The sequence below is a fragment of the Camelus bactrianus genome, chromosome 10, assembly GCF_048773025.1.
Source record: "Camelus bactrianus isolate YW-2024 breed Bactrian camel chromosome 10, ASM4877302v1, whole genome shotgun sequence".
Taxonomy (NCBI): domain Eukaryota; kingdom Metazoa; phylum Chordata; class Mammalia; order Artiodactyla; family Camelidae; genus Camelus; species Camelus bactrianus.
Genome location: NC_133548.1, coordinates 16,740,953 through 16,766,381, shown reverse-complemented (window position 1 = coordinate 16,766,381; position 25,429 = coordinate 16,740,953). Strand labels below are relative to the sequence as shown.

Genomic DNA, 25,429 nt, shown 5'->3' with positions numbered 1-25,429 from the left:
AGCCATTGCTGTCTAACAGAACGCGGCTCTGCAGGTTGATTCCTGGATGCTCAGAGCTGGAAAGGACCGGTCAAACTCATGCAGGTCAAGGTTGAGAAGTCAGAGGCCAGTGTGGGAGGGTGGGGTGGGGAGTAGCTTGTCCACATCTAAATATCCCAGCTGGCATCCTGGGCAGACACGCTTGCAGACAGAGGTTAGAGTGCAGGCTCTGACACTGGCACCCGAGTGTGAATCCCAGCAGCGTGCTTTGGACAGTTCACTTAACCCCTTTGTGCCTCAGTTTCCCCCTCTATAAAATGGGGATGAAGATACCTGTAAGGTCTTCCTCATAGGGCAGCTGTGGGATTAAAGAGGCTGCATGTAAAGCACTTAGCACAGTGCCGTGTCTGGTCTGGACTGGTGAGAGCAGAAGATTCTGACCCTCGAGGGGTCCTCCAAGCGGGCAGGCTGTCCCTGGAGCACCCAAGCGCAGGAGCATGCACGGATGCCATGGGAAGGGTGCTGGACTGGTGTCCAGAGACAAGGGTGTGATCCCTTCTCTGAGCCAAATTCCACTGTCTGGTACTCTTGTAGAGTGAAATGACATACAAGATGAATAAGACGTGTGTGGGGAGCATTTGACAAGACCTGTCACAGGCGCAAGCTCTGACCATGACAAGCATTTGTGGTCAATGTGTGCATCAACTGCTCTGACCCTCGGTCTCCTCTTCTGGGAATAGTTCTAAGCAGCAGGCATAAAGTGTCAGCATGATGCCTCTAGCATGGGTCTCCTGACTCTGTCCAGGTCCTGGAGCTGACACATCAGGTTTGCTCTCATCCCTGGCTTTTTGTGGGGACACGGGGGGCTCTCTTAATGCTAGGGAAGCTGAAAGGCACATTTTGCCTCTGTCATTCCCACCTCCCTCTCCAAGGCACTGAGGAAAAGGAGGTGGAGGCGAATGTCCAGAGTGGGTCTGGAAGCAGCTTCAGGAGGCTGTTCCTGAGGGCCCCTGGCAGCATCGATGCTGGCAGGGTCTGGGGCCAGCCTTCAGGCATCACGTAAGACACCCATGTGCACCCGGGCACATGCAGACTGCCATGGCTTCGGTGACAGCATTATGCAAACTGCAGCTGGCAGCTGGGCCAAGAGCTTTCAGCACAGATATTTATCTTCCTGGCAGACAAGTAAGTTTTATGTTTTGGTTTTTTTTTAAAAGAGAAGAAATCCCACCCAGCCTCACCAAAAATAAACATCTCTGTTATGCAACTTCCCGGAGGCCAGACTTGGGGAGGAGTCCCTGCCCCCTCTGCCCTAGCACAGCTCCCCAGGCCCCATCCCATGACCCGGTGGACCCTTACAGTATCCTCTGGAAACCAGCCTGGGATCAGGACCACCCCGTACAGCAAGAGGGGCTGGGCTGTGCAGAGGGGACTCCATGTTATAAAAAGCCAGAGTTGGTAGGGACCAGCCCAAACTCCTTGTTTTAAGTGTGGGGAAACTGAGGCCAGAGAGAGCAGGAAATGTGCCCTAATTAGCAACAGAGTGCAGTCTCCCAGCCCTGGGTCAACCCACTAATCCTACCCCATGGTCTCAGGGCCTTTCTCAGGGAGAGAGGTGGGAGCAGAAGGAATCCAGGGGCCTCACATAACCAAGGGGCCTTCTCTGCACATCCTGGGGGCAAAAGGACCAGCTCCAGAAGATGTGAGAGCAAGGGCGGGGCCTCAGGGGAAGCCCCCCAGCGCTGAGCTGGTTCTAGGCTCAGCCCGTGGGGAGGCAGCAGAGCATCCAGTTTCCATGGTGAGAAGTAAGGATCCAGTTTCCCCACCTCCAGCCACCCACTGAGATGGAGCACGCAGGGTGAGAGTGGGGAGACATCATGGTGCATGCAAAGACCAGGAAACCAAGAGCTGGGAGATCTGCTCTCAGGTCCAGCTCTCCCACTGTCTGCCTGTGACTTGAGACGATGCTTTTTATGTCCCAGAGCATCATCTGCAAAAGGGAGCCGGCACACCCAGCCCAGAGTGGGGAGAGGAGGAAGGGGTTGGTGTCACTGCCTCAGCCCAGTTGGGCAGCCCTCCTGCCTTAGTCACAGGGACCAGGGACCTTCCCCTTGGGGTCTGGAGGGTGGAGAAGAGAGGAGAGGATGTCTGTCCAGGCAAACGTCTGCTAACTGGAAAGGCTCAGAGATGGAAGGAATTCTGGCAAACTGAGGCTTCTCTGGTCCTGGAAGAGGGAAGAAACCTTCTCACCTCAGTCTTGATTGTTGGTCATCTTGCTTTAAATTCTGAAGCTGGGGCCCTAATTTAGACAACAAAGGAAAATTCCCTTAAGCTCTGTGGCCCACCCAACTGGTCAGAATGATGAGACAAGGAAGACCCTCACGGGTACTCAGTCCAAAGATCCAGACACCAGAACCTCAATTTCAAACTCCTTCCACTTTACAGCATCTCCACCAAGTGCTGTCATCCATTTGGTGACAGAGAGCTCACTGCCCCCAGGACAGCTGGTCCTTAGGTCCACCTGTGTACGTCTCCTGCTGGTCTGGCCCGCTGTTCTCGTTCCCTAGCAGCCTTCCCCGAGACAGCCCTGAGGACATCTGGAGGCCAGACTGGGGGAGAAGTCACACCTCTGAGTCTCCCATCCTGCTGGATAAATAGTTGCAGTTCCCGCTGCCACTCCTCAGGTGGCCTCGAGTTTAGGGAGCCTGTCTGAGGCAGGTGGGTGCCAGGGATGGGATGGGTGATGGTGCTGGGGTCTGGACAAAGCCAGCAGATCGCTCTCCTACTAGGTGATGAAGAGGGGCTGGGTGGAGGCTCAGCGTGGTGGCCTGGCCTCCGGGACTGGTGGGGTCAGGCCTCTGCTCACTCTGTAATGCCCTCCCTGACAAGAGAGCCGACAAAACAGGGGTCCCGAGGCTCAGGCTGAATCACTCCTGACCAAAGGTAACCCCTGACCTCCTTGGTCTCCCTTGCCCCCTCCCCCGCCCACCTGCCTGGAATGTCCCCCTTTTCCAGCTGACCTCCAAGGTCATCAAGCACCAGCTCCTCCAGGAAGTCCTCCCAGACTAGGGCAATCATACAGATCCCTTCATCTAATGACTGCCTGTGATTTCTAACTAGTATATCATCAAACCCCGAATGTCCAGCTCCTCCTAGAGAATCCGTTCCCTGAGGGTTGGGATCTTATGTCATTTCTCCCTTCTCAGCCCAGGGCTTAGCCAAGGATGGGGCAGGCAGCAGGCATGCATGAAGAGGTAGGTGAGGAATAAATGAACAATGTCTAACAAAGAAACATTACTGAGCTCTCACTCTGTCCAGCTGCCTTTGTGCACCCGCTGTGTGCCAGTACCCACAGCGTACATGCAGAGATGTTTGTTGAAGGAATGTATCCTCGTGGATGATGGGGAGAAAGATGGCTAAGTTACACGGAAAAGGCTGGCTGTTGGCTGAAACAGAAGGAGATGGGATCACCGAGGGAGGGAGTAGGGAAAGGAGGGCAGAACTGTGGAGAAGAGGAAGGGCAGGCAGACACGGAAGGATGTCTCCAGGCAGCACTAGCAAGAGTGAAACAGGGAGGGCTGGGGAGGCAGAAGAAAGGGCACAGAGATGAGCTTCATGGAGGAGGCTCTGGAATTTAAGCGTCAGGGAAACCCAGTCCAGCATCTGCCAGGACCCTGCTCCACACCCATCATGCTGCTGCCCTGGGGGGAAGAGAAAAAGCCACTGGAAGCTCCCAGCTTGCCCAGCTACTGGGCCCGCCTCCTTTAGGCCTGGGGGCATCGATGGCATCAGTGCTGGCGGGAAGCACAGCAGCGACCTCGCAGGGTCCAGGCCACCTGCTTGCCTCCCTGCCTGGCTTCCCCCATCCTCCCTGGGGCAGAAATGGACTTGGGCCTGGTGCTAGGCCAACGCCCCGCCCCAGGGGGTGGGGAGGGATTCCCTGGGAGGGCTTTGTCCCAGGCGGTGGGGCCCAAGGCAATGGAATTACAAGTTGCAGCCGCCCCATGGAATGTCTTGATCTGGAAATAAATCCCAGACTACCCAGAGGAATCAAGTAACGTGCATAAAACATCAAGAGTGATCAGTGCCTGCCCCACAGGAGGGACGCATGCAGTGGCAGCCACAAAGTTGTCGCTGCATGGCCTTCGAACCACCCCAGGCTAAGACTTCCATCGACCACCTCTGATGAAGTGAGAAACACTCAGTTCAAGGTTATATTCTCCATTGGGAGCCACAGAGGGCCCTGGGACCTCCCTGAGGAGGAGGCCTGCGCCTCTTCTGGGAGCCGCCCGGTCCGCGGCCAGACAGCCCTGGCTGTTGGACTTCAAGAGATGCAAGAGTTAGAAAACCTTCCCTCATGCCCTTAACCTTTACCCATCTGTCCTGGTTCAACCCTATGGTGTTGCTCTAATCTAGTTTTGGGGTTTTTTTTTTTTTTTCACATACAAATCCTTGAAAGATTTTCAAAGGTGATCGTAATTTTCTTTTCATGACTATGATTTCAAGAGAATTATTTTTCTTATAGTGATAATTTGAAGAAACGGAACTTCTGTAGCCATTTGAGGAGAGGGTGCTGGAGGCCTCTTTATGTATATCCTTTCTGCGTGCAGGGACGGGCACCCTGGAGCACGTGACAGAGGTCTGCAGTTGTGAATGGGTACGCAGAACGTATGTGTAGTTGCCCGTGGAGAGGTCTGTGGAGGGTGCATGCTTGTGTGGTCAAGTGCAGCCACACAAGGGGGCTTGTGTGCCAGCGGACATGAGCAGATGGGTGTTGGGGTGTGGGGGTGAGCATGACCCTGCAGATACACGTGGGTGGGTAAGGACATTGATGGAGGGTGTGTGTGTGTCGTTGTGCACACGCTCTTGCATGTGAAGTGTACGTCTAAGGGGTACAGGAATTTACAGGTTTTGATTTTATCCATTTTTCCTCCAAATTCTGCTTTGTGGGGGCCATGTCGCTTGCTCTGTTCAGGGGTGAGCCGGCCTCGCACGCCCTGTGGCAGGGTGCACAGCACCGATGTAATCTCCTTAAGCAAAACAGGCCAGCGTGAGGCCCTTTCATGCTATTTAAAGGGCACAGACTAAACCCACTGCTGTCCAAACAGTCGTGCAGGGGTGAGGGCAGAGGTTAAAGGTGAGCCATTGATCACCTCCCCAGCCCACCTCATCTGCCACTGGGCTCTGTCCAGAGCTCAGCTTGGATGTCCTTACTTTAGCTCCAGACCTACAACATAATGTCAAAGGGGCAGCAGTAACGAGGGCGAGATTTCAGCAAACATGCACAGAGCGTATCTGTGTGCACTGGGTAGAGACGGACAGTGGCCCTGCCCTGGAGGAACTGCCAGTCTCTAGAGGAAAGGAAGCCGGGGGTGCAGACCAGCCACCCACAAGGTGATGCAGGCATTCCTGTTCACCATCACGCACCCACCCAAACCCTGAAAATGCTTCTCAAAACAAGGAAAATCTGAGAAACTGTCACAGGCCACAGGAGGCTAAGGAGACCAGGGTTAAATGTGATGTGGTGTCCCAGACAGGGTCATTAGGGAAAAACTAATGCAATCCAAATAAAATGTGGAGCTTAGTTAGCAGTAATATTAAAACTAAAAAAAAAAAAGGAATAACATATTTCAAGGGACATTTCACCCCAGAAGACATATGTGCAAATAAACATGACAACGTGCTCAACATATTATCCACTATGGATATTCAAACTAAAACCCCTGTGAGATATCGCTACACACCTATTGCAATGGAGATAAAAAACCTGACAGTAGCAAGTGACAGTGAGGATGTGGAGCACCCAGAACTCCCATACATTGCTGGGGGGGAAAACAGTGCAGTAATGTCTTACATAATTAAACATACGCTCACTGCATGACCCAGAAATCCCACTGCTAGACATTCACCCGAAAGAAACAAAGACTTATTTTCATGGCAAACCCATATGCAAATGTTTGTAGTAGCTTTGTTCATAATCGCCCCAAACTGGAAACAACCCAAATGTCCTTTAACAGGTGAATGAATAAGCAGACTGTGCCATGGGATGCCAGTTAGAGTTAAAAGGAGCAAACAATTGATACAAGCAAGAGCTCAGATGAGTCTCAAAGGAGGTGTTATGGTCTGTAAAAGATGCCAGTCTCAAAATGTACCCAGTGCCTGACTCCGCTTATTTATCACAATGCATTCTGGGAAAGGCAACGGTACCAGGACAGTTACCAGGGGCTCGGGGAAGGGCTGGGTTTGACCACAAAGGGCTGGTGTGTGAAACTATCCTCTCCTGTATCCCAGTTGCGATGCTGAGTACATTAATCTGAACAGGAATGTGTTCAAACTCATAAAGTTATCCCCCCTCCCCGTTTTAATTTTATGCTATTTTAAAAATAAGTATGTAAACTATAGAGAAAATACAAAATTAGGTCTAAATATAGTAAAGGAAAGCTAAGTAAGTAAAAAGTTTGTATGTCTTCACTCTGAAATCTCACTTCCAGGGATTTAAACTAAAGAAATAATTATGGGTAGGCACAAAGAATTAACTAGAGAGAAAGTTTATCGTGGCATTATTACACGGGAAAACTGAAACTGACCAAAGTATCCAGTAATGGGAGGTGGGTTAAACAAAGGGTGAGATTTCCATAAGCGGAAGATCCTTCCTGATTTTCTTTATTCTGCGGATTGTTTCTTGGCATTTAGTACAGGTTATTATGTATTTATGTTTGTTTCCCTTGGTTTATTGTCTCTCTCTCCCTTCCATAAAACAGGGAATATTTCTGATTATATTTGCTTTGTTTACCCTTTTAGTTTAATGCCTAGTATTGTGACTGGCATGTAGAGAGGGTTCAATAAACATCTGATGAACAAATGAATGAAACTGATGTTGTAAAAGAACAGCATTTTCCTATCTGGAAAGATGTTCATGTTATATGAAGTAAATCTCATTTTGAAAAAAAAGGGTGGGGTATCATCTGTCCTTAGAAAATACTAGAGGTTTCCAGAGGTAAGCATACTGGTATATGGGTTTTGTTCCTTTTTTTTTTTTCCTGGTCTGACTTAATTTGCTATTTGTCCTACCATGAACAGGAATTGCTTTTATCATTTTAGAATGCTATGTGAAAGCAGCGATTAGAATCCTGAACGATGCCTGCGTTGGCAGGTGCTGGACTCAGCTGTGCGACTTGGGGAGGTGGGAGGTGAGCCTGCTTGGAGCGGGGTGGAGTGAGGGTAAGGGTGCTACAGAGAGACGCCCCTTTTGCAGTGGGGATCGGCCACTGTCCTCATAAACTGACCCCCTCCCCCATGGCTCCGAGGCCTCCTGGATATGGGAGATTCCCAGGGCTCAGGCTTAAGTTCAGACCTTCTGATCGATTTCTTTACCCTCAGACTCACCACCCTCAAATACAACCAGAGAGAGTTTCTAAAGCACACAGGTCTGATCCGCCGTCACCCTCTCTAAGTGCTTTCCCGGGCTCCCAGAGCCTTCATTAGCACCGTCAGATAAAATACAGGGTACTCAGTAAAATTAGCATTTCAGAGAAACCGTGAGTCATTTTTTAGTAAAAGTGTGTCCCAAATATTACATGGGAAATACTTACACTAAAAATAATTCGTTGTTTATTTGAAATTCAAACGAAACAGGGCATCCTGGTTTTGTTGTTAGTTTTTTGCTAAATCTGTCAATCCTACAAATCGGGCAGATCGCAGCATCGCGGATTCCCCAGGCAAGACTGGCTTCTGCCCTCCTCCTAGACCTCCATGGGGCCACACCCCTCCCTCCAGCTGCAGGCGCCCACCCTTCTGCACGTGCTCTTCCATCTAGCTGGAGTTCCCGTCTGCCTGCACACATCTGGCTAACTACCCCCTCACCTGTGTACCTTCCTCTGTAAATCATGTGGCTGTTTTTCCCTGATGACAGGTCATCACCTACATCCTATATGGAAATTAAAAGAAAAAATCAAGACAAATCAAAAGCAGGAAACCCACACAACACACACACAAGGGAAACATATTTTTTTGTAAGTTTTTTTTTAACCTAACATCTTTCCAGCCTGTTCTAGATTCTTCTCCTGCAACGTTTTTAATGGCTGCATAGGATTTCACTGTGTAGACACAGCCTACTTTATTTCACGAGTCCTTCACTGTTGGGCACACGCATTTCTGATTGTTTCAAATGGTAACAGGCCTGTGATGAACATCTTTGTGGTTAAATCCCTTGACACTTTCAGGGTGATTACCTTAGAGGAAGCTCCAAGAACTAAAAATACCGGGTTAATGATTAACATGGCCAAACTGCCTTCCAGAAACGTGCCCGTTTCCTTCCTTCAGTGTTGTTAAATCTTTGCCAGCGTGCTGGATAAAAGTGAAATCTTGTTTAAATCAACATTTTAAAATTACTAGTAAGGTTAACCTCTTACTTGTTGTATTTCTTTTTTGGTGAATTGTTTCTCCTGAGTTTCCAAGGTTCAGTGCCTGGCGACTCCTTCCTCCCTGACCCCGGGGCCGGGCTGACCTCTAAACACTGAATCCCCTGCTTTAATCCCCTGCTGGTGTGGGGTCCCGCCCCCCACTAGACTGGGAACTCTTCAGAGCAGGGCCGCCCCGATGCCCTGCGGGGTCCCCAATGGGGCCCAGGCTCCTTCTGCCTTTGGTAGCACATGGGCTGCTCTGCACGTCCTGCTGAGGGCACCCCCAGGAAAGAACCCAAGACCACGGGGCTGGGTTCCAGACCCAGGGGGGCCTTGACACAGGGCTGTGTGGGGAGGCTGCGGCATGGGGGTGGGAGAGCGGGCCTTGCGGGATGATGGAGCTCAAAGGAACGAGCCGCGGGGTGAGGCAGGGCATGAAGGACCAAAGGTGGACCCGCTGCTGCTGTGGCCCTGGCCAAAGCTTTTGGCTTCTCTGCTTCCTTGTTTTAACAAGTATTGCCCGAGAGGAGAGAAGGTGGTATAGAGGGAGCACAGAGCCTCCAGGAAGCCCAGACTGAGGAGCAGTCCCCGGACCCTAGGATGCACCGCTTACCCACAGGGCAGGCTCCCTGAACCCTGCTTGAAGGCTCCAGGGCCCCCTTCCAGCCAGCCAGGATCAGGGCTGCAGTGGCTCACACTGGCCACCAGGAGGCACTGCTGTCCCAATTAAGTTCCTCAGGGGCAGAGGTGATGCCCCAGGGCACCAGCCTCAGATGAGGTTTCACCAAGTTTGGTTAAAGGCCCAGGCCCTGGAGAGTTTGCCAAACAAGCACTTGTTCCGTCCTACTATATGTCTGCCGCTGTCCCAGCACAACGAGGGACACGGGGATGGATGAGGCACGTCCCTGCTGTTCACCGCAGAGCTTTTTCCTCCTCCGGTTCTGAGGGTTTTCACATTCTTGACTCCTGTCAGTCCCCTCAAAATTCCCCCACGCTGGCCCCATTTTACAGGTGGGCATCCTGAGGCTTCGAGAGAAGGGACCTATGGAATGTCTCCAGTCACTAGGTGGCAGGCCTGACCTGAGCGCCTCTTAGTCCCCAGAGTTGCCTCCCTTCATGGGGACCCTGGGGACCCTTCAGCCCTCCAGCCATGTGCAAGTGAGCTGTGCAACCCCCACTCCCCCTCTGTGTTTTGCCCAGGTGGCCTTCCAGGTGGCTGCTGGATTTACTGACAGCTCTCTGTGGGCTCTTCCCCAGTGAGGCATCAGCAGAGGGGCTGTAGCCCCTTCCTCCATCGAGAGTTCCACCCTCATACAGAAGCTTTCTTGTTTCTTCCTACACATTGTGGAGTGGAGGGGTTCCTCTGGTCCAGAGGATGGAGGAGGCTTCCCAGAACCAAGGAAGGAAAGGAAATGAACATGGGACTCTCACTACAGACCAGGAGCTGAGCTTCCTGCTCTACCCAGTACGAGGATGCCTGTCATGCCACCATCACTGCTCTGGCATTGACTCTTTACAACAACCGCATACAAAATATCCCCATTTTACAGCCCCAGAAACTGAGGCCAGAGGGAGTATATGACTTGTCTAAGAATACACACGTGGTAAGAGGCAGAGCTGAGGTTTGAACCCCAAGCCTGGGGCACTTCTTCGGGCCCTCCTAGTGGGGGATACCCTTTGAGGGGCTGGGACAGGGCAGCCAAGAGACAGGGTCAGGGAGGAAGGAGAAAAGAGTGGGAGCCATAGGAGAACGGCTCTTCTCAGGTGCCTCCAAATCTGCCCCATCATATCCGACCTTCAGTGCTGGCTCTGATGAAACTGTCCTGGTAGAACATCATGGAACATATGGGACCTCAAATGCCTTTTCTCAGGACCTTGTTTTCAGGGTCCCCTCCATCCCCCAGCTTACACCCAACTAATTCTTTTCTTCCTGACACCAAGTCTCAATTTGCATTTGTTCTCTGCTAAATACCGAAGTATTTAAAGCTAAAGAGACATATGTCTGCAACTTACTGGTAAAGAGTTCAGAAAGAGATAGTATGTATCTGTGTATATGCATATATATTAACACAGAGAGAGAGAGAGGGCGCACATAAGAGAGACTGAGTGATAACGCAAATACGATAAAACTTAAACATTTGGGGAATCAGTGTCAGAGGACCTGGGAATTCTTTGTATTCTACACTTAACTTTTCTTGATGTCCAAAATCACATCCAAATAAAAAGCTTTTAAAAAGAAGTACATACTGCAAGAAAGTTGTTTTTAAAATTTTATGAATAAAATAAAATAAAATAATTTTTAAATTTAAAAAAAGAACTAAAAAATTTTGAAGAAATTTAAGAATTAAAAAAAAAAAAAAAGAAGTAGTGAACAAATGGGAAGAAACCACTTTATCCAAGGAATCCCAGTTCTAAGCTGGCCTTTGTCATAGTTTGAACAGGACCCAGATTGGAGTTTATGTAGCAACCTCCCTGCCTCCCCTCTCATCAGCACCCACGGCCTCTGCAAATGAGCTTGCACACAGAAATCAAAATCACAAGTAGAGACCAACTTTAGAAACAAGCCTGGCTTCCCCAGCGCCATGGCAACCCTTGCTTCCATCCATAGAAGCACCGGGTGACTGCGCTGGTTATTCTAACCTCTCTTGTAAGGCCTGTAGGAGGCAGTATTTTGTTTGCTGAGGTCAAGCTACGCTTGAGACTTAATAGTACTGAGTACGTTGTATTGTTGGAGCCTAAGATAATTACAGCTCTCCTACAATTAGTCTAAATGAGTGGGGTTTCCTTGTATCCCAAGAGAAGTGGTTAAAAGGAAAGCCCACTGGCAATACCTAGAAGGTGGAGGCGACCCAAGGGTCTATCGACAGGTGAACGGAGAAGCAAACTGGTACATCCATACGGTGGAGGATTATTGTTCAGCCTCAAACAGGATAGAAATTCCGACACCTGTTACAATACGGATGAACCTTGAGGACATTATGTTGAGTCAAATAGGCCAGTTGCAAGAAAAGGCGAACACTGTATGGGGGCCCTAGAGTCGTCAGGTTTATAGAGGCAGAAAGCAGAACAAAGGTTGCCGGGGGCTGGGGGCCAGGGGTGCAGGGTTAGTGTTTAATGAGGACAGAGTTTCGTTGTCCAGGATGAAAAAAGTTATGAGGGTGGGTAGTGGTGACGGTTGCACAACATTATGAGTGTATTTCATACCACGGAACTGTACACTTAAAAATGGTTAAGATGGTAAATTTGATGGTTTTGTGTATTTTGCCACAATAAAAAAATTTGGGAAAAAAGAAAAGAAAGTCCACTAACTAGTGTCCCTGAGGGCCTTCATCCTGCCTTCATCCCCCGTGGTCCCCTCCTTCCCCCAGCTTATGCCCTGAATTCTTTTTTCTTGTCCTCTCCCAAACACTGTGATTTGGTTTGCGTCTGTCCCTGCTCTCATTCCTTAGTTTATCTGTTTGTTCATTCAGGGGGCCCCTCCTCAGAGCCTCCTCTCAGTCATGGCCTCATGGAAGGGACAGACATAACAGGACCAGATGGCAAGAACCCTGGGTCCCTGGCACAGTGGGGTTCATAAGGGGCAGTGGTTGGTTCAGGTTGAAAAGGTCAGGGGATTGCCTCAGTGACCTTGAATTGAGTACTGAAAAGTGTAAGAGGTCTTGGCAAGGCATATTACACTTCATGGCAAAACAAGATACCCCACCTTCCAAACTGAGCTGGTCCTCAATTACTAAGTGAGAAATCTTAGGGGCCTGCCCCCAGGGCTGGTGACAATAATAAAAACAATCACATAATTGCTTGTGTCTGAGCAGTGCTGACCCATCCGCCATCTCATTTGACCCTCCCAAGCTTCCTAGGAGGTTAGTGTTTTTACCCCCATTTTGTGGATGAAGAAACTGAGACCCAGAGAAGTTTCACTTGCTCAAGATAACACAGCTCAGAGGGAGAGAGCTGGGATTTGAACCCAGATGGTCTGATGCCCAGTGTCCTGTCTGTGGCCTTTCACGGCAGCCATGTATGGTCTCTCTTACACAGACAGGAATCTTGGAGGGGGTGCAAACAGACTTGGCTTGTCACTGGGAGACACAATTGAGCCCTAGGAAAAGTTTCCATCTCAGAGGACTAATCCAACCTGAGCTTTAGGGTCACCATGAGAACCGCATTTATGATCTAATAGTTGAACATCACCTCCTGATGTTTACCAGGGTGGGGTGGAGTCCTGACCACTAAGCACTTCTGTGAGCTGCTCTCCTCACAGAGACTGAAGTTTCCCAGCTCCCACCTTCCCAGCCCAGCCTGGGTCTCGTACCCAAGCGCTGCCTCATGAGGCGGGAGAAGACCCTGGTACCTCGCAGGGGAAGGGGAGCTGGGCCAGGCTGGGACCACTGCCAGAGAAGTAGAAAGAGCCTCCTACATGCTCCCTTTACCGCCAAAATAAGCCCCAGAGCTCAGGGGCCACCCTGGGCCACCCCTCACCTTCCAGGCAGGAGATGGAGACCCCGAGCGATCACACCATCTGTCATGGAAGGACTGTGTCTCCCAATTTCAAATCAGCTCATTGGTCTGTCTGCCCCTTGTCTCTCTCAGCCTTCACCAAACCGTGTGGCCTTGGGCATCTCCCTAAACATTTCCCCCCTAATCCCTCAGAGCCTCCGCTTTTCCTCCCTAACGAGGAGGAAACCTGCATCCCAGCCATCCCCATGGAGACACTGTCCTAGCACTACTGGATCCCAGGGAGGCAAGATGGAGAAGCTTAAATCCTGCACTAGGTGAGATAAGCAAATGGGAAGTCTTCGGAGCAGGACAGACTTGGGTTGGACTCCTGGTTCTACCACTGATTTGCTACGTTCATTCATTCTGCCACATTTGGGGAGCACCAGCTCTGCGCTGGGCAAAGTTCCAGGTGGTGGAAACACGAAGTCCAATAAAGCCTGGCCCCTTCCTTCCAAAAGCCCACCTTCGCAAGGGAGGGAGGCATCGATCATGCTGGAGGGAGCGGACAGAGCAGGGGGCATCTAGGCCAGCCTTGGCAGGGGTTGGGGGCGGGTAGGGGCAGAATTTCCAGGGCAACTCCAGATCTCTATATAGGAAAGGCAGCGATCTGATTGGAGGGGGTCTTCTGAAGCTGTGTGTAACTAGCCCTTTGCATGCGATGAGGAAATGTCAGCTTTCCCTGTCAACAAAATGGGCAGATTTCTAAAGGAGATGATCAGGGAGGCTTCTGAGCCATTCGTGGTTCTGCACTGAAGGGTCTCCTTGGCAAAGTGACTTGGCCTCTGAGTATCTTAGTTTCCTTATCTGTAAAGTGAGGCTGATGATATTCACAACCCGGAATATCTGTGAGGTCTGAGTGAAGCTTAGTTCAAGACTGCACATTCTCCAGGTTATACTGATACAGTTATTTGGAGGCAAGTAAGGCTGGAGCAGCTGTAAGTGCAAAGCAAAGTCACTCAAGTTGCAGTGTCTCATCCTCCCCCTGACCCTCTTCCTGCCCCAGGTGCTATCTCTTCAGCTCAAGTTTCCCCAGCTTCAGCTGCCCAGAGTGATTCCACAAATCTCTGTCCCAAGTAGCCCCCCTGGTCCCCTTCCAACCAGGGCCCATCTGACATACATATAACAAAAACTGTAAATGAAATGAAAAATTTGAAACCTTTTCATTTATCATTTGTATATATGTGTGTGTGTGTGTGTGTATATACATATATATATATATATTTAAAGCTTCTAGTTTATGTTAAAGGAAGACCCTTCTATAAATACATTTTAACTTAAGTTAGTTGCAATGTGAAATGAGAATTGTCATTTCAATCACTGCCTTGAAGACAGTGTGGCTTACAAACTGTTGTAAGTTACTTGTAAAAAAACCTTGCTCCTACTTACACTCTTGGTGACATCTGGACAACTCTCCTATGTAGAGATGCCAATATTTAATGGCTCCGGAAGAATTTTACTGGTGGGAGCATCCACTGCCTTCCACCCATCACACCACCCAAAAAGTATCTGGGGGTGGGGAGTGTCAAGAGAGGCCGTTCCAGAAATGTACCTTGTGCCGCCTCGGCTGCTGTCATGTAGAAACTAACCTCGGTGATTCAGGGCCACGTCGTGGCCCTTCCTGCCCTGCAAACCCCAGGTCATTATTCCAGGCCCGAGTCTCTTATTGCCCCCTCTTTTTTGTAGATTTACTGGCGTGCCTTCCTCTGAGCCCCGCTAATGGCCCTTAATAATTATATCGCTTTTCACAAAGCATTGCAAGGGTAGATGCGTGGCAGCCTCCCCCATCAGACAGTACCCTCACCATGGGCAGGGAACAGGTCTTATTAAGCTCTGTTACCCACGTCTGGCACCCAGTATATACCTGTTGAATTAAATGAATCTTGTTGAGTAACTGTCTCACCCTGCAGTGGACTATATCAGCCTAGAGATATTTTTTTCCCCCACCCAAATCAAGTATTTTCTTCCTCCAAATGTGTTCATTCTAACCTAAAGAATCATCTATCAGCTAAAAAAGCAAGAAGATTTTTCTCCCCTTGGACAAGAGAGGAAAAAAATCATTGCTGAATTAATTGTGAGGCGGCCAGTTACAATTTTCTGAGGTTGATAAGGATGGATAAGATTATTCAATCTTGGCTTTAAAAATTTCCACCTTTATAACTGTAAGATAGTTAAAAGTTCAAAATTTCTAGAACATAATTATATCTAAGCTGTTAGAGTTTCCATCTAAATGGCTGGGATTTGGACTAGGTAGGTTCCAAGTGCTTTTGCCCATCACACGTAGTAAGAATAAACAATATTCAATATTTCAATATTTACAATAAACATATTGGTTAAAAGTGATTCTTTCACTGACTTCTGCTCATCTGGGCTGAGAAAAAGCTTCAAACAAGTCTCTGCTTTAAACTGCATGGTGTGTAGCTTCTACCAAGAAAACCACGGTGGCAGTTGGTGAGTACATCTCTTTTCAGCCTGTCCGAACATCTCAGGGAAATGAGCCACCCCGTGGAACAGTGAGAATGTACTTGGTGGAGCACAAAAGCATCTTCCGAGGAATCTTCTCCGAGGGGCTGAGTCCTGTGCGGCTCATTAGGTAAAGCAAGGGACGGGCGCGTGTCTTCCCAGAGAAAGCCAGGCCCTCACTGCGCAGCTGCCTGAGCTCAGGCAATGTTTCTCCAAGTCGATCCCGCATCTCTGGTGCAGAAGCTGATGCTGAGGAGGCCCTTCCCCTAGTGGTCAGTTATCGCGAGATTAGGGAAGGGGTTTGGTTGGCTCCTCCTTCCTCACTCGTGGGTGCTGCCCTGGCACGTGGGGCCTGGGGCTGACTGGTTCTGAGGATGGCTCTGGAAGGAAGTGGGTGATGGGGCTGGGCAGTTAGGATCTGTGGTCATCATGCCAGGGGGCGAGGAGAAGACGGCGTGCTCCTCACTCAATGCTGACAGAGCTTCTATACATGCTTGCTCGTGTCCGGTGGGATGAGCACAGGTGTGAGGCCACCAAGGCAGTGGCGTTAGCCCCAGGGGCAGAGGAGTGGAGAGGGAAAAGCCCATGGCTGTAGGAGATCTGGGCTCAATTCACAGCAGGGACACTTCAGCAAGTTCCTGGCTCCCTGGGAGTCTCACCTTCTTTAACTGTAAAATTGGGGCAACTAATACTTTGAGAGGTTTGAGTGAAGGACCCCAGTTGAGGCTTGGCCCATGGGTGCCATTTATCAGATGTTCCCTTAATGGCAGAGGGACAAGTGGGGACCCACAGTGGGTGCAGAATCTCCCTGACATTCCCCAAGCTGGACATCCTCTGTGCCCTGGCAGAGATGAACACAACCCTAGCCTCACACTTGGAGACCTCCTGGTCTGAAGTTTGGGGCCAAATGAACACAGAGAACAGACATTCCTTAGGAAAAGGAGAAAGTTATGCTCCAGCTGGTGATGCCCAAGTATGAAATGCAGTGACCTGGGAAGATGTGGCCTGTGGGGTCCGAGGGGCCCGGGGGTGCCTTCTCCCATCCTTCATCCCCCCAGACCCCCTGCTGGACAGACAGCCAGCCTGCACCCCTTTCAACACTCATCCGTATTTGAAAAGGTTTTGTCAACCACACAGTGTACACTAAGTAATAATTTGTTCATTTTCCAATTTTATGCATTCAACTGTAATTGTCTATTAAAGTTTCCAGCTTTACATACTCGAGCTCCAGGAAAATCTTACCAATAATAACAGCTAACGTTTATTGAGCACTTACTCTGCTCCGGGAGCTGTTTTAAGCCCTTTATCTGTATTACCTTAGTTAAACCTCACCATATTCCTAAGAGGTAGATATTATTCATATACCCATTTGACAAATAAGGAAACAGAGGCAAAGAGGTCAATTAATTTTCCCAAGGTCACTTAGCTGTACAGGCTGAAATCTGTTCCCAGGTCCTGGCTACACTGGCCTCACCAAACCAAAGGCATCTGAAGCTTCAGGCAGCCAGTCAAACCCAATTGTAGGATGAACAGTTTCTAAAAATTCGAAGAAGATTAGAAAGTGTGCCTGTTCTGTGCCTTTGGGCACTCACTGGGGAAATGGGCCTCTGTTTAATCAATTGGGCTGGGAGCTTCCAGGGTAGGAAGCACTGTCCTCACAAGAGAGCCCCCTTTGGGGCTCCCACTGCTCCACTGGCAGCGACAGCTGCCTCTCCACAGCCCCCAACCCTCTAGTTGCCTACCAGGGGTGCAGAATCCTATCTAGTCCCTGGCCAAGCTGCTCACTGGACAGCAGCACTTAGGATGGCCAGGGTGGAGGACAGGGAGCAGCAAATGCCTCTTGTGAGAATCAAATAGAAAATCTTCAAGATCCTTGCAGGGCCAACAACACAGAGCGAGTGAGGGGTGGACAGGGGCTTCCTACCTTGAGCTTCGCCCAGCGCCACGGGGAAAGGGCTCTGGGATCATCATCTTACCAAAGGGAGTAGCCTCAGGTTTGGTCCTCTCAGGAGGCGGTGCATGGACCCTAAGAGCACATGAGAATTTCCCCCAAGGCCATGTCCTCACAGGAAGGTCAGCTAAAGGACATGGGGGCTCCCAAACAGCCAGGGGCCTTGTCAGAGGCCAAGGTCATGCCTCTGGTACCCTTGCCACTGTCTCTGCCCTCCACCCCTTCTCAGCAGTTCTGGTTCCTGGAAAACTAATGTGTCCCAGGACTGAATCTCTGGCTTGTCAGTCACTGGCCCGGAAGCGAGGAGATGAACAGGATGACCTAACGAGATTCCCCATTTTCTGGAATTTTGGACCTTCACCTCAGAAGGTCATGCTGAGACAGACCAATGGTACAGAATAGAGAGCCTAGAAATCAAGCTCTCAAATATACGGCCAATTGATTTTTGACAAATGTGCCATGACCATTCAATGGGGAAAGGACAGTCTTTTCAACAAATGATACTGGGAAAACTGGATATCCACATGCAAAAGAATAAAGTTGGACCCATATCTTACATCATCTATAAAAATTAACTCAATATGGACCAAAGACCTAAACTTAAGAGCTAAAATTACAAAACTCTTAGAAGAAAACACAGGGGAAATTCTTCCTGGTGTTGGAGTTAGTGATAATTTCTTTGATATGACAATGAAAGCACTGGCAACAACAACAAAAAATTAATAAATTAGATTTCATCAAAATTAAAAGCTTTTGTGCATCAGAAAGATACTACAGAGAAAGTGAAAAGACAACTCACAAAATGGAGAAAATATTTGCGAATCATATAACACATAAGGGATTAACATAATACGTACATAAAGAACTCCTACAACTCAACAACAAAACAGACAACTCGATTCAAAAATAGGCAAATGACTAAAATAGATATTTCTCCAAAGAAGACAGACAAATGGCCAATAGGATATACAAATGGCCAGAAACAAAAGGACAAATATTGTATAATTCAACCTCTGCGAAGTGTCTGGAGGAGGAAAATTCAGAGACAGAAAATAGAACAAGTTTCCATGGACTGGAGGGAGAGGGAGATGGGGAGTTACTGCTTAATGGGCTCATTTGGGATGAAGGAAGAGTTCAGGAAATAGTTAGCGGTGATGGTTACGCAACACTATGAACATGCTTAATGTCACTGAAATGTTCACTTAAAATCCTTAAAATGGTAAATTTCATATTGTGTATATTTTATCACAATAAAAATTATCCCTAATTAAAATAATGATTCTGAATTTTGAAAGAGGTCATATTAAGTGCAGGCCATACTGCACAAAGAGCATACGACTTGGGATCTTAGCCTCTTACTGTACTTCTCAGAGGCCTGCAGGGGCTTCCCTGAAGTCTCAAGCCCTCACCAGAAAGTGAATGGCCCTCTTGGCTTTGCCCCTGCCATTCCTCGGGCCCATTATTACCCGCATCCATCATGCCCCCTGCACGCCACACACTTGTTCTTTCTCAAACACTCCCTGTACTTTCCTGATCCAAGTGCTATCTGCTGAGTCTAGAGTGCTGTTCCCAGCTCTTTCAGTTGGTGAGCTCCTATTCAACCTCCGAACCCACTTCAAATGCCCGTACCCACTAAGTCCCAGTCCATTTGCACTTTTCCTGTGGACTCCATGTCTGCACATTCAGCTCCCTGTGGGCAGGAATCAACTCATTCGCTGCCAAGTACTCCACACCTGATGACGCAGGGGCATAACCTTGCAGGATTTGTTGGATGGGAGGAGAAGCCTTTGGCAGGGGACTTCTCACAAAATTTTTTCCCCCAATTCTCTCTCTAAAGAGGGAGGGGGAATCCCTCCCATCAGAGTTTCCTCCATCTCTCTGTCCACCTGCCCTGCTCCAGTGCCCAACTCACTGAATTGTGGCCACTACCCTCTGAGTGCTGACTCCATCCCTGGCTCAGGTCTAAATGTTTTTGTCTGGGCAGTGAGCTTGGGATGGCATCCTGGCCAGAACAGAGGGCTGCATCCCTTGATGGGTGGAATCTCAGAATCCCGGGGTGGGTGGGGCTGAGTAGATGGGGTACCCAGGGAGGTACATCAGTAGCCCTCAGGTGGTCCTGCTGGGCAGAGGGCAGGCAGAACAAGGGAGCCAGAACAGGGGAGGGGAGGGTGGGCCTGCAGGCAGGAGGGACCCAGAACTCACTACAGGGAAGGAAGGAGACCTGAGGAGAGGAGTTGGGGGGTGCACATCTGACTAGAGCCAGACTGAGGGATGCAGCTTCTGGACCCTAGCCAGGGCCTCTGAGGTGACAGCAAAGGGGGAACAGTGGGGGAAAAGGCTGCTTCTCCAGCTGTCAGAGTCTGAGAGGACTCCAGGCTTGTGCAGAACGGGGCTACCCAAGACCTCCTGCTCTCACATCCAAGGGATCCCCCCCAGAAAATAAATAATTTTCCACCAGGATACAAGAGAACTAGAAGTCAGGTTCTCACCCAGGCCTGGCTTCAAAAGAAGGAGGAAGGAAGAGAGGATAGATTTTTAGGGTTCCTAGCATGTTCACATCCTGATTTCTTCCTCCCTCCCTCCCTCCCTCCCTCCCTCCCTCCTTCCTTCTCAAATATTCACTGAGCACCTGCCATGTATACCAAGCATGGCTCCAGACTCTGGGAAAACAGTTTGAAACGAAACAGACAAAAGCCTCCTGCGATCTCCCATTCTCCCTAGGAGGAAGGTATTTCCCCATTGTTTGGTCCTACACGTGGTCCTAGCTCCACCCTGCCCTGAGCAGAGGTTCTGGCATGTTCCTGGAGCCTCTGGGAAATCACTGAGGCATCCCTCATGGCAGTGATGAGCTCCCGACATTCTGCCTGGCCCCGTGTTCTCACCGCAGCGCAGCCGGACACTTGGACAGGGGAGAAACTGTGCCCAAGGTCACGGGGTCAGGTCTAGATTCCGACCTGCCAGGCACCAGGCCCACCCTTGACCTCCCCCCTCCACTGCCACCCTAGATGGGAAGATGGGAAGAGCTCTTTGGGGGCCGAATTTGTAAAGCCCAGTCTTTCAGTCCCACATCATCTGGGATAGGATGAGGGTGGTCTCACGTCTAACTGGGATCATCCTACTGACGGGTGTATTCTAGGTTCTCAGAGCCTGTGGCCACCTTGGGCAACTCACTCATCTTCTGAGTCTGTTTTCACCTGTGATTAGGATTCAGTGAAATCACACACAGGAAGCACACTGGCACAGGCAGGAGTGCCCAGGGAGCGTGAGCTGTCACACGGTGTCGTTAGCAGCAGAGGTTTGGCCTTGACAATTCTAACTTCCTTTTGTCTCACACCCCATCAGCCTCACTTCATCACTGACCCTGTCCTGCAGATGGGAAAACTGAGGCAAGGAGCTAGGCAAGGCACACCAGATTCTTCCCCTTTGGCAGGCTGGACCAACCTTCTGCCTCTCTCGTACAACACATCGGGCAGAGTGGTGGGGCTCAGAGTCCTCTGCAGGGTCCTGGAGGACCCATACACCTCTCTTGGTGCCTTGATCCCAGGCCTGCCATAGCATAGAACCCCAGGGCCTCAGAAATCAATGAGCCCCATTCAGGGGTTTTACAGATGGGACACCGAGAACCTGAAAGGGGATCTGTGCAGTAGAACTGTGGGCATCCTTGTCTTTTCTGCCCATCAGTGGGTTCCCTCCTTGAAGTGAGGGCCATGGAGCTGTCCCAGCTCAGTGCTGCGCTGTGAGCCAGATGTGAACACATGTAGCTGAGTGGTGGGGCTGCAGACAGGGCCAGGGAGACTCCTGGACATCAGGGAGGCCCACAAATCCAGGAAAGCTCCAAAGTTGCCATTCCCACTCTGAAACCTGATCAGACCCTGCTTCCCACCTCCCCTGCCTCCACTGCCACCATCATCAAAATACTTTAGCACCCACCAAGGTGACATGAAGGGACAGGGCCCTAAGTCCTCCCAGGTGGAGAACTTGACCTTGCAGGATATACCTGCAGGCATACCCATCTCTGCATCCTCACACCCCTTACCATATAGGTGGGACAGGCCCAAACAACTCTGTTTTGCAAATGCAGAAACTGAGTGGAACCAGAGAGGTAAGGACTGTTCCCAAAGCACATGGCTATTTCCATGGAAAAGCCAGTACTTGAATCCAGATTTCTTGACCTCCAGAGAAGGAACCGAGGAGGAAAAGGAGAAAGACAAAAAGAAGCCGTGGGCTTTTCAGCTCCCAGAGAAGATCCAGCTGGTCTGTGGCCACTCGCAACTTCCCCAGACTTCTCTGAACCCTCCCCTTGCTGGGTGAGGTTACATCCACCTGGCAGTGGGGAGAGGGGGCTTCTAATGAGTTCCAAACCCTGTGGACAGCCTTTCCTGCCACCACACACCCGGGGGTGAGCCCAGTCACCCTTCCCTGCCCAGCCTGAGTTGTGGCTTCCTCTTTCCAGCATCACTCCATGAACTGCAACCAACCAAGTTAAGAGGCTGTCTCCCTCTCTGGACCTGAAGGCAGGAGCTGCAACCAGGGCTTCGCAGAATCCTCCACAAGGCCTGGCACAGGGACAGGCAAAGTTTGGTGAGTAAGTGGAATTAGGCATTTTAGTCCCCTTCTCTGTGAAACAGGGCAATGGGGCCAGCAGACTTTTCTAACACTGGGCGGGACACCCACCCTGCCACCATAAGCCATCATGTGTTGGGGGAGTACCGGGCTTCTGGACCCAACTGATGTCCCAAGCCTGGCAGATGGTCAGCCTTCTCGGAGAAAGTCAGTCACGTGGCCTCAGCTCACCCCCTCAGGCTCACGTCTGCATGGTTTCCACGTACTTAGGAAAGAAATCCGGAGCTGAGGGATCCCGGCAGAAAGCAGGAGTCCCTGCCTGGCTGGGTCACATTCTGGATGAGCTCCTGCAATCCCATTGAGTGCTCCTCTGTTGCCCTGGCAACCCCCCAGGAGCTAATGATGGAGTCCACCTTATTTCTGATGGAGGGGTAGACTACAAGTATCTACCCTGTTTGATACACAGAGAGTGTGTGACTTACTGGATGTGTTACAGTGAAGGGAGACAGAGTGAGTGGGGGCAGGCATTCTCTGGCTTCTTCTTCCTCCTCACTGAAGCAGTGGTTCCCCCTTCCCACTAACCTGTCTGTGGGGCCTCCAGTTCTCTTTAGGTCTCAGTTTGCTCATCTGCTAAATGGGACCTGCAATGTGCATAAAGATGGTGCTGAGGATGGTCTCTTTCACAGCAAAGCCACACAGGACTGAGGACACACTCAAAAGCTGGGGGTAGGAGGAGGCCCCGCTGCTGTGTAGGTGGGATGTGTGGACTCTTTGAGTGCCCCAGGAAGACACTGATTCTTGCGGCTTCCGCCACCCTCTCCCCGCCAACCGGCCACAGGGGTACTCTGCCTGCCACTTGGTGCCTCAACATCCCTGGAGAGCTGCAATCAGCTTCAAGGAAGCCCACGGGCCATAACGCACAGGCTCTGGGGGCAGACCCTACAACGTGCGTGGTCCCTGAGCGGCGTCCAGGATCACGCACAGGTGCTCGCCCTTGCACGCACGCTGCTTGCGTACACTGGGTGCACTATCACAAACTCTGGGGAACGCACGTCTCACACAAAGGAGTGCACACAAACTGGGACGCACGGTCCCCTGAAACACACTGGGAGAGCAGGACGCAGACCGATGAGTATGGGCGGTGCACACACCACCCGGCGATCACGCTGGGCACGTACTCACAGAAACCCCCAGACCTCAGCTCGTATCAACTGAAGTCCTGGGATATGGTCACAGGTGCGCTTAACCATGCCACCAGCAACACTCCAAATAAGGCACCAATTCTTCATTCATCCTTCCCGGCAGTAAGCATTTCATATGCCTGAGAACATATACACTGGGAATGACAGAAGGTATAGGACAGCAAGCAGACGCTAGGAAAAGGTAGGGCACATGGTAGGTGCTCAGTAAATGCAGAGATAGGGAAGATGGGTGAAGACAGGGACAGAAGCTAGGCGGTGGGGGGAACCCCTAAGTCCCAGCTTAAGCCTAGTCATTTGTGAGCACAAAGACTTCCCGTTGCTCTCTCCTCCAGCCCAGAATCTAGAACGTGCATTTAACTGCGGTCCTCCAGGACCTCTTGCCCACTTGTCCTGGGACTGCTGCCTACTTCACGACTGTGTCCCTTAACACAAACCCCAGGGAACCCTCTGGACCCCTTTCCTTCCAGGAAAGCCTTTTCTGGCACATTCTACCCCCATTTCTCCTGGTCAAAAAAAAAAAAAATGTATGTAAAGGTAAGGAGGGCAGGGAAACAGGGTGAAGGGGGTCCAAACTGGTACCGGCACAGAAACCCCTAGAGGGCCTTTGGAAATCGCCCAAACTCCGACATTGCATAGAACTAAAATTTGGACCCGGAAGGGGAGGGAGAGGGACTTCCCTAAGTGCCCGGAGTAGATAACATCATGGTGGAGACCCACCGCCATCTCACCTGGACAGTGTGCCCAGTCCAGCACGTGTGCCAAGCTGGACCTTAACGTCCTGGCCCAACCCTTCCCCAGCCTCTCAATCTTCTCGGCCACCGCCCTCGGAGCGCGTGGAGGAACAGCTGCTTTGCCCCGAACTGCGAACTGAACTGCTCGCTGGCGGTCCATCTGTGAAGTGTTTGGGGCAGACTCCCAGGCTTCCGGTCTCCCAGTTTGGAAGGAGAATCCTCTCTAAAACAATCTACTTTAAGAGTCTGATGAAATGCACACTGGCTCTCTCTTTCTCCAACGCCCCTACCCAGCAGCCCCGACCGGGGGGTCCCAAGTACACGAAGCATGGTCCTTGGGGAAAGACAGGTACTTGGCCGGTGGTGGCGCCTCTTTCAGCTCCCCTCAGTCCCGCCAGTGTCTCCCAGTAACCTCCTCTCCTCATGTGCCGCTGTGACCCTTCTAACTGCCTCGGGAGCCAGAATCCGAAACAGCTCACTGCGCTGCATTACCACCCCACTCCCCAGCCTTTGAACGCTCTGAGACTCCTCTTTGCGGTCTCTCTTCCTCTCCACCGAGCCTCAACTCCCTTTCCATTGCTCCTTCTCTTCCTTGTGTTGCTGGGGTGGGATGAGGTAGAGAAGAGCGTCTGTGCTAAATCGACAGAATGTGCTAGGGGTGGGCGGTCGGACCAGGCTGGAGCGTCTCCAGCACCCAAGACACCTCCCTAGACACACTGGAGGCTTCTGTCCCACCACTGAGCCAGCTCTTTAGGGAGACTAGCTTCCAGGCAACACTGGCATTTGCTGCTCCCGTGCTACCCGACAATCCTGTACTGGGTGAGGAAGGAGCAACTTGAATGAAGGTGAGGGTGTCACCCATTTGCACATCTGTAGGCGAGAGAAGGCGCAGGGCTGCGTCTCTGGACATAAGGTCCCTGGGGGCCACCAGCAACTCTGATCTCTGAGACACACCAGCTGACAGCTGGGAGGCCTTGCTAGTGGGGAGAGCGCTTTGTGCCTCCTCTTTCTCCAAAAAGACCCTGTTTCAAAAGAAGGGCCTCTTTTCACTGTCTAGTTTGGACCGGCTATTGGCCTGTGGCGCCCACCGCCCCGGAGCAAGGGGTGGACGGTGCGGCGGTGGCTTACACTCTGAATTCGCTGGGTAAGATCGCTATGCAGCCGAGTCCTCCGCCTCCTGGTTTCCTAATCTGATGACCCACCTTGTCATCTTAATGACGCCTGGAGAACCCCTTAGCTGCAGGAGCACGTGGCCAGGTGGCGCCTGGCAGGCTCCCTGTTGCAGGGCGCGCTCTCACCACCCCACGCAAAGCAGTGCCTGGGCCTAGGTCCTTCGGTTTCCTGAGCCGGGGTCCTGGGAGCTGAGGACGCTGAGGCTGCGGTGCTGAGATCTCTCTCCCACCAAGCATTCTTTTTGAGCTGTCCCCTAACTCCCCTTTCCTTGCAGCAAAAGGTGCGGTCGCTGAAGTGGGACCTCCGATTCCCCATCCCAAGCCTGAAGATCCGTGGGGGGCTCGAAGCAGTTTCCCCCTTCTTTCTCCGCATGCTGCTTCGGCCACCCTGGTGCTGGGGTCAGCGGACAAGTCTGAATACCAAAAGCCGGGACTCCAACCTCCCCTCAGCCCCCATAGCTGCAAAGGCCGCTCT

At 50.9% G+C, this 25,429-nt stretch overlaps 1 protein-coding gene across 1 annotated transcript in view; it reads right to left on the bottom strand.

Moving 5' to 3' along the window:
• ALX4 (ALX homeobox 4) overlaps positions 1–25,429 on the bottom strand; it is a 42,225-nt gene that overhangs the window by 11,694 nt on the left and 5,102 nt on the right. The window lies entirely within an intron of this gene.